General features: G+C 37.4%; 1 pseudogene; it reads right to left on the bottom strand.

Annotated features, from left to right (window-relative positions):
* Positions 1–1,125: 1,125 nt before the first annotated feature.
* LOC119529823 lies at positions 1,126–1,876 on the bottom strand (annotated as a pseudogene).
* Between the last annotated feature and the right edge of the window lie 8,544 nt (positions 1,877–10,420).

Here is a 10,420-nt window from a genome sequence, read left to right as displayed (position 1 = left end):
TTATTCATCACTTCCCTTCAAGTCTGAAGAAAATTATTAATTTATTGAATTGCACAGACAGCACAGTCCCACTGACATAACATTTAGTCTGAAGACCTAGTCATATCAGAATTAAGAACAGCCAGTATCAAACTGGCCTGAAATCTGATTACATTCCTGGGTCAGGATATCTGTAGTAAATTTGTAAATCCATACTCAAACCCAAAAATAAACTAGGGTATGTATATCTTATAAAAAAAACTTTTCACAGTAGAGTAAAATTAACTTTAAAATTTTACCAAATTTCAACCATATTATGGTGCTTTATCCAATTAACTTTCAAAAATGCCTGTTTGTGAATCAATTGCAAGTAAATTCGTGTAGGATCTTTTTCTTTTTTAAGTTTGACCAGCATTTCAAAATGGCTTCAGAATTAATATAACTTTTAAAATGTCAAAAGTATGCTGTACATATTGCACTTTTCTGCTAGACTGGGATAGTATCTTCCATGGAAAGATACCAAAACTATTGAATAAAACAAACTTTTTAAAAAATAGGTACTTGATTAATTTCCCTGAAATTATCAACATCATTACCAAAATCTTCCAGTATTTTGTAAGATTTAATTCCTTAAACTATAGTTTTAAAGTTTAACTTAAGGAGGGGAGAAAAAACCCTCATATATTTGAATTTTTATATACTTTTCTGGTCCATCAGTGACCAAAGAGAATTTTAAACAAATTATGCTTCATGTTTCCTGACAATTATAATAAAAAGCTATAATTTCTATATCCAAATTAAAAATATACACTAATCAAATATACACTATATTTTTATATACAGTATATATAATATATATAGTATTTATATATACTAATCAAAAAGCTATTCATTTTGAAATGTCTATGTATGTCTGTCTGTAGGTCACCTTAGAACATTTCCAATGTTTTATAGTCAAGATATTCTATCAATGCATTAGAATCAATTTAAGTAAATAAAAAATTATTTCTCAAAAATAAAATCACTTCCCAATATGCTTGACAGAAACAAGCTATTCATCTTCATTTGTGTTCCATTGAAGACATTATTGAAATCTGTCCAATGGCTTATTTCCAAGTGGTCCACTATGGAATTCTTCCTAATATTTTAGGATTGGCTGTAGCTAGAGTTCTGACTTCCATCTGGACCCTGCTCTCCTTCACTGTTTGGAGTTTTGGTTTGGGCATCTTACTAAGAATAGTTGCCATCTTTTTTCTCTCATCAAAATTCTTCCACCACTCATACAGTTTTAAAATAGCCCTGATTATTTCCAAAATCTTCTCCATATCCACAGAAAGCTCAGCAAACCACTGTCTGGCATCTTTCTGCTGTACAACATAGGCTACATGTAGGCAAGCTGAAGCTATCATGAAAGGTTACAATAAGCAAAGAACCATTCTGTAGGTATCAGTCACTATGCTCCATGCAAGGGGAAGCAGCATGTCTTCTTGGCCCATGTCCTGCACTTATTGGAGCAAAGGTCTATAAGGATGATACAATACAGAGTAGCAGCCAAAATCAATCTTGTATTTCAGACTACTCCAAATTCCTCTACTTTGGATGCCAAAAACACACATATAGGAGCCATTAATATAGGACCTATACTTTTCAAAGAATAACTGGCATAGAATCTCTTGAAATAGACTGAAGCAGGGGCAATAACTTGTCTTGATTTAAGATGTTCACCTAATGCTTGGATAATATTTGTAAAAAGTACTTGTAATTTCCAATATTCTTCTTCTGAAAGAAACTTTAAGTCCTTTTGGCACTCCTTCAATGGATCTTGTTTATCCAAAATCCATTGCAAATAGTGGGAGGTCTGCCCAAAGTTCACAGCCATGGAACACAGCTTGACCTGATGAAAAAAACACCATAGACCCAGCCGACCAGGTAACCTCGCTCATCTGTCTGATCCACTCCCTGGCAGCCTCATTGCAAACTATTAAATTTAAAAGTTTAGAAACAACCACAGGAACATGCAAATAAGTGAGATGTTTAACTCTTAAAAGGCCAGAATATATAAAATTCACATACATTCCTGGTATTTTGTTGAGATCTAGTGTTCTACCAGTTTTTATTTCTTTTTTCCTCAGTGGGAATAATACACCACAACAGAAATAGCATTTTCAAAATATTAAGCCTATATGTTTTTTTAATTTTTCTAAATTTTTTTTATACATATATATGTAGAGAGAGAGAGAGAGAGAGGGAGAGAGAGAGAGTGTTCACATTCCATACAACTATCCAAAGATCCGAAGTGTTCAATCAATTGCCCATGGTACCATCATAGAGCTGTGCATCCATCGCCACAATTATTTTTTTTTCAATTTTTAGAACACTTTAATTATTCCAGAAAAGAAATAGAGACAAAAAAGGAAACTCAAACCCTCCCATACCCCTAATGAACCCCCCCCCACTCCATTATTGATTCATAGTTTTGGTATAATACATTTGTTGCTGTTGATGAAAGAATGTTAAAATACTACTAACTGTAGTATATAGTTTGCAATAGGTATATTTTTTTCCTGTATGCCCCTCTATTATTATAGTGTCATACATTTGTTCTAGTTTGTGACAGAGATTTCCAATATTTGTATAGTTAATCACGGGCATTGTCCACCACAAGATTCACTGTTTTATACATTCTCATCTTTTAACCTCTAATTTTCCTTCTGGTGACATACATGACTCTGAGCTTACACTTTCCACCACCTTCACACACCTTTCAGCACTGTTAGTTATTCTCACAACATGCCACCATCACCCCTGTCCATTTCCAAATATTTAAGTTCATCCTAGCTGAACATTCTGCTCATAATAAGCAACCACTCCTCATTTGTTAGCCTCATTCTATATCCGGGTAACATATTTCATGTCTATGAGTTTACATATTATAATCAGTTTACATCAGTGAGATTCTGCAATATTTGCCTTTGTGTGTCTGTCTTATTTCACTCAATATAGTGCACTCAAGATTTCTTCATCAACCCATATCTTTTAAGATGGTTTTGTTCACACACCATACATTCCGTCCTAAGTAAACAATCATTGGTTCCCTGTATAGTCATGTAGTTATGTATTCAGCACCATCGCCACTATCTATATAAGAACATCTCCATTTCTTCCACAAAGGAGTAGGAAGAGTTAAAGAAGGCAGAGAGACAAAAGAAAAAGAAAAGAGAAAGAGAGAGAGAGAAAAAAAAAACATGAAAGTTAGAAAGCAACAAAAGGAAAGAGAGCATTAACCTAAAGTTGAATAAAGAGTCAGACAACATCACCAATGCCACGGGTCCCATATCCTTCCACTACCCCCCCCATATGCATTTAGCTTTGGTATATTGCCTTTGTTATATTAAAGGAAGCATAATACAATGTTTCTGTTGATTATAGTCTCTAGCTTGCATTGATTGTATTTCCCCCCATTCCCACCCTATTTTTAACACGTTGCAATGCTGACATTCATTTGTTCTACCTCATATAAAAACATGTGTGTATCTTTTATTACAATCATTGAGCACCCTAGGTTTCCTGAATTATACAGTGCCAGTTTTTATTTTTCATCTTTTGTTCTGGTGTCCCACAAGGTCCCAAACTTTCTCTTTCAACCATGCTCATAGTCATTTTTGTACAGCATACTTACATTGCTGTGCTACTATCTACCAAAATTGTTTTCCAAAACTCTCATTCCTGTCTTTTCCTTTCTGTCTGCTGTGCTTCCTTTAGTGTTTCCTGTAGAGCAGGTATCTTGTTCACAAACTCTGTCATTTTCTGTTTGTCTGAGAATATTTTAAGCTCTCCCTCATATTTGAAGGACAATTTTGCTGGATATAGGATTCTTGGTTGGTGGTTTTTCTCTTTCAGTATCTTAAATATATCACTACACTTCCTTCTTGCATCCACGGTTTTTATTGAAAAATCTGCACATAGTCTTATTACTCTTCCTTTGTCTGTGATGGATCACTTTTCTCTTGCTGCTTTCAGGATTCTCTCTTTATCTTTGATGTTTGATAATCTGATTATTAAGTGTCTTGGCATAGGCCTATTCAGAGCTATTCTGTTTGGGGTATGCTGCACTTCTTATACCTGTAATTTTATATCTTTCATAAGAGATGGGAAATTTTCATTATTTCTTCTATTCTTGCTTCTGTCCCCTTTTCCTTCTCTTCTCCTTTGGGGACACCAATGACATGTACATTCCTGCCTTTTGTTTTGTCCTTATGTTCCTGGAGACTTTGCTCATATTTTTCCATTCTTTTCTCTACCTGTTCTTTTGTGTGTAGGCTTTCAGGTGCCTTGTTCTCCAGTTCCTGAGTGTTTTCTTCTGCTTCTTGAGATCTGCTGTTGTATGCTTCCATTTTATCTTTCATCTCTTGTGTTGTGCCTTTCATTTCCATAGATTCTGCCAGGTGGTTTTTTGAACTTTCAATTTCTACCTTATATGTGCTCAGTGTTTTCATTATATAGTTCATCTTTTATGCCATATCTTCCCTAAACTTTTTTAATTGACTTAGTATTGATTGTTTAAATTCCTGTATCTCAGTTGAAGTGTAAGTTTGTTCCTTTGACTGGGCCATAACTTCATTTTTCTTAGTGTAGGTAGTAGTTTTCTATTGTCTAGGCATGGTTCCCTTGGTTACCCCAATCAGGTTTTCCCAAACTAAAATGGGCTCTGGTCCCAGAAGGAAGACCTATTCAACATCTGGTTTCCCTGAGGGTGTGCCTTAGAAAATTGGTCCACCCTGTGAGACCTCAAGTCACTGTGCTTTTCTTCCCAGCAGGTGGTGCCTGTCAGCCTGTAGCTCCTGACTGATGTAAGAAGGTGTGGCCAGTGGCTGCTTCCCCCCAAGCTCTGGGGTCTGGTTCTGAATGGAAGGTGTGTAGTAGAGCTGGGCCCCACCTCTTTCCTCTTAGGGAAGATAGACCCTCTAGGGAAAGGTCATTAGCATTTGAATGGTCTCACTCTGCCTGTGGTATCTCCACCATTGTCAAGGAACTGAAAGTTCTTTCCACTGAGCTGAAACAGGGACAGAAAGCCCCTTTTAGGGCCAATCCATGGCCACACTCCAGCTCTCCAAGGTCAGTCATCACCCAAAGCCTCTGCTTGTTGGGGATTTGTAGCTTGTATCAAGCAGTCCATGTTTGTTAATTAAAATCCCAGCTGGAGCTCAGCTTAGCTGTATCCACTTGCTTGGAGAGAACTGCTCTCTAGCACTACAAGACTTTGCAGCTTGGGCCATGGGGGAAGGGGCTCCTGGCTCAGATCCACAGTTTTTACTTACAGATTTTATGCTGTGATATCGGGCATTCCTCCCAATCCAGGTTGGTGTACGATGAATGGACATTCCCCCTGCAGTTATTACAGATTATTTATTAGTTGTTCCTAGTTGTTTATTAGTTGTTCCAGGGGGACTAAATGGCTTCCACTCCTCTCTATGCTGCCATCTTAGATCCAAACCTATATGTTTTTAACACCCCTCCAAAATCACTTTTTTCTTCCATCCTTCTAAAGACTAAGCAATGAATTATCACTCAGAGAAGGACAATTGCTGCTGTGATTGATCACCTTGGAGTCTCAAATTTCACTCCCTTCAGTCCATGGTACACATTTTTCTGAATTTTAAAAGCTTCTCCTATATGTTAAGACTATAACAGGTTAACTCAGCACACTGAGATCATATACAGGCTGTATCGGAGAGATGAAAAAGGTCAAGACATATGATGTTGAGCAACCCAAATCCTACATGCAAAAGGAGAATGCTGCTTCTCATTTAGAAGGAAGAGTCTATAGAAAAAGAGAGAGAGAGAGAGAGAGAGAGAGAGAGAGAGAGAGAGAGAGAGAGAGAGAGAAAGTGCATATGTCAAGACAAGGCAGGAGCATGTGGTAGGGCAGATAACATTACTCTCCCTATCATCTTGATTAAATGCAAGACTAAGAGTAGAAAAGAGAAGTGGAAACCCAAGAAAAATAAATATAAAAGCTAAAAGCAAGAAGAACTTTCATTTTGCTTTCTGTTTTATATTCTGAGAGGAGAAAAATTCATGTGGTGGGTTTGGGGGGAGGGGGGTGAAAATTTTACCTGAAAAGAAATAAATATGACTTGTTAAGGTAGAGAGTGGGCAAGGAACAGTACCACTGATTTTCCCTTAGGTCTGTATGGAAGTGTCTGTACAGAACTTCTGTAGTTCCCTATAGGAGAAGTGAAATAAAGCCAAGAATCAAAAGCCAGTGTACCTACCTTAGAGTGACCATAATATGATGGCCAAAGTGAACAGGGCAAAGACCTGAGGATGGGTAGTCCAAGCCTAGGGTTAGACATAGCTGAGATTTAGAAGTTCTGAGGCAGGGGCATGCTTGCAAATGATTAATAATGAGCTTTCCAGAAAAAAAAATATCTTGATTGGTATTATTTGCCCAGTATTTGAATGATTTCAAGCCATCTACAGGAGGTCTAATATGGAACTTGGAAGAAATGTGCACCTTGGGATATCACTAACATTTACAAACCTGCTCCAGCATACACACTCCTGGTTGAAAACCCTGTAGGGCCCCTCTCTTCCTGCAGCCTTCCACTTGAACATTCAAGTTGGCCAAAAGCAAACTAAGGACGGTCATAAGGAGCTGCAAGCTATATTTGAGTTTTGTAGGTTATATAAGGCCTCAAGTCACAGAATGAAATATTTATTAAAGAAGAGATGGAACATTGACCAGCGTTGGAGCCCCAAAATCTTTCATAGTGAGGCTTCCCAACTGGTCACCACTAAATGAGATACAGGTGTGATAAGATATAAATTGCCCTTGGATTTCTTGGGTCATAAGGTAGGGCTTGGGTGGCCAGGGCCAGGCCATCCTCTTGAGCCCCTGGCAGCCTTGTCCATATCTCCCAGGGTCATGAGATGTTATCTCTATTTTTGCCAGCAGACGAGGAAGGTTGTGAGACTTCGTTCCACTGTATTTATCTGCCTTACATTTCAATTCCACTGAAGGCTGCTCTGATTTCCAGGCACTGGTGTGGTTCAGGGCAGAATGCTCACAAGATTTCTCTGAGTTAGTGGCTGGCAGGGTCGTGATAACCTAATGTGGCTCAGCCATGGCCACTGGGGCCATGGAGGGTCACAGAGGGTCGTGATACTCTGCCTTACTCTGGTTCTGGAGACACTGAATCAAGTGGTAACAGCATTGACAGGGGACTTCAGACCAGCTCCAGGACCCCACATATTGCTGTGGGAGATGGTGATACTTTTAGTTACAGTGGTATGCAGACTTTTTAACCATCAAAGCCCTACCTCAGGCAGTTAGAGACAAAGAACGGGTCACAGGAGTTTCTGCCCATCCAAAGGAAAGACAGCACATTTTGAGATGAACAGGCTCATACAAAATAATTTAGAGGCATTTAATCAATGTTAATCACAGCCAGACTAGAGAAATATAAAAACTGGCAGCCATGAATAAAGAACCAGATGGCTCTTAACCTGGACTTAAACAGAGATTTTTGTAAGAGGACTGAAAGAAGAGAAATCTAAATGCTCAGAACAAGTTATGCTGAGAAGCTTTCAGTCTTTAAAAGATTCATCAAAGCACTTTCAATTTCAAATAGCTACAACCAAAACAGCTTTGAAAATATTTCAGAAGAATGGAAAACAATTTCAAACAACACTAAAAAGTGCTTTGGATGAAAATTTTGATCTTCAGGGAAGGATAAAACTGCTTTCACAAGAAGCCAAAGGATGGAAAAGAATAGTGAGTGATCTTAAAGTTGTATATCAAGTTTTAAAATTATGGTCAGATCAAGTCTCTGGGTGCATACATGCTAAAGATGAGCTATCCAGCTGCTATTCTTGGAAAAGACAATATAGAATAATAGTTCAGACAATTTCTTTCACTGAAAGTAGAAAAGAAAATAGAAGAAATCAGGAAAAAAATCATTTACCTGCATATGAACAGTGCTTTGTAAATAAATAGATGATAGCTGTGAAATTCCTACTACAAGCATTTTTTTTTTTAATTTTTGTTTTTTTCTCACCAGATGTTTAAATATTTGGCAAGCTTGCAACACTACCATATTTAAGAAAAGGTTACCCTGGAAGTCCTATTCTGTTTAAAAAGCATACACTTAAATCACCAATAAGGTACAAAATCATCATTAATGAGCCCAAATTAATCAACCTCTTAAAGTTTCTTAGTAGTTAATAAAAATCACACTTAAAACATACTTAAATTTCTACAAGTGTTAGAAGTTAAGAACTCATCCATGCACAGTAGTGGACAACCTATGTTCATAAATGCATTTAAACAAAAGGGCAAAAGAATATCTATTTAAGATTGTTTTCACTGAGTATAGTACAGCCATTAGATGCTGTGTCTCTATTTCAAATGCTATGAGCACCCTTTGGAAGACACATGCCACTTGGTCAAATACATTCATTTATTGACTTCCATTTATCCCCTCCATATTATTTAACATCATCAATTCCTCTTTATACCTCTTAATTCATTTAGATCTTCATCTTGTCTTGTCCAGACAAGGTGAAGTAGCTTGTCCAAAATTAGGTGACTCACTAGTGGCAAAAAGTTCAGGTGACCTACATTCAAGGCTCCTGATGTTTTTCATGCCCCAAGCTGTTTATAGTTTTCCTTTTTCTTCTTTAAGAAATTCAGAACTGACATGTTGTCATTACGGTGAAGTATTAACAGAGCTATATCATTTTACCTTTGTTTATTGAAATAAAAACTTGGTAGGGTTTTGAAACTTTTTCTTTTAATGTCTCAATTTTAGTGCCTAAATACCCTCAATTGATATTATTTTTGCTTGGTGTGCCAGTTTGGATGTATTATATCCCCCAAAACGCCATGTTCTTTGATGCAATCTTGTGTGGGCAGGCATATTAGTATTGATTAGGTTGGAACCTATTGATTGAGTGTTTCCATGGAGATGGGACTCAATCAACTGTGGGCAAGACCTTTGATTGGATAATTTCCATGGAGGTGTTATCCCATCCATTCAGGGTGGGTCTGAATTAAATCATGGGAGCCATATAAAAAGCTTACAAACAGAAGGCCCTCAGAGCAACTGACAGTGACATTTTGAAGAGCAGCTGCTGCTAAGAGAGGACAAAATGCCCCAAGAGCAACATTTTGGAGAACGTCATTTTGAAACACCACCTGGGAGCAAGCAGATGCCAGCCATGTGCCTTTTGAGCTGACAGAGGTTTTCCGGATGCCAGTGGCCATCCTTCAGTGAAGGTATCCTGTTGTTGGGGCCTTACCTTGGACACTTTATGGCCTCCAGGCTGTAACTTTGTAACCAAATAAACCTGCCTTTATAAATCCAATCCATTTCTGGTATTTTGCTTAATGGCAGCATTAGCAAACCAGAACACCTGGCAAGATGATGCCTTTGGAATTTCCATGGTGAAGATGCTCCTTTGCCTTCCATATTATAGGACTGTATTTTTAGTCTCTCTCCTGACAGTCGTGTCTCTTCTTTGGTGTTGCAAGTTCACCTCTTCACAATAACCATTGCTATTTCATGTTTAATCACCATCTCTGCAGTCTGTAAATCTAGTATTGGCTGTTCTTTTCTCTTTTTTTTTTCAATCTTAATTTCTGTTTTTCTTCTCTTTTGTATCCTGGGCAATATTTTTTGAGAATGAATCTTAGGTACCACAATAATACCCTTTGACACTATACGGCTTGGAACATAGATTAATGTCTGAAAATGGCTAAAAAAGACTTTCACCTCAAACATAAACAAGACTGCAATTTGCTAGATCACATCAAGTTTAATTTGAGCCTGCCAAGTATGTATGTGCTATATTCCTTAAATAAAACTTTATTTTTACAAATGCAACATGCGAATATAAATCACAAAATATGTCTTCAAAAGTATAACTGCTATGCATTGTTCCAACTCAGTAAAAGTAGGCCCAGGTTTAATGTGCCTTGCTTAAATTGTATCTATTTCCTGAAGAGTTAGGGCTCACATTTGATTGGCCATTAGCTAGGAAATCAGTTGTTTTTTCCTCCTGTCACCCTGTGCATTCAACAGACTATGCTTGTGCTAAACCTGGAAAACAATTATGACAACTTCATCATTTCCAGGAAGGCATTTTTACAATCCATGGGGAAGAAAATATGACCAAGAGAATAGCCAATTTTTTGACAATATTTTAACACAGGGGAATTCTGTAGGCAAAATTCATAGTCTTTCCTTTTTGACCCCATTTCCTTTTCCAGAGCCTCAAAGAATCCTTCAAGCTTGGACCTCTCAAGTTATTAAGGAATAATATCTAGTCAAACATATGCTCACTAAGAAGTTAAATTCTCATTTGCTTCCCACCCATTATAAATCAAGCTTTTGAAAAGGCATGCTTAGAAAGGGAATAACCTATGGACTTAATCACT

Source organism: Choloepus didactylus, chromosome 1, assembly GCF_015220235.1.
Source record: "Choloepus didactylus isolate mChoDid1 chromosome 1, mChoDid1.pri, whole genome shotgun sequence".
NCBI lineage: Eukaryota > Metazoa > Chordata > Mammalia > Pilosa > Megalonychidae > Choloepus > Choloepus didactylus.
This window is presented reverse-complemented; position numbering and strand designations above follow the sequence as displayed.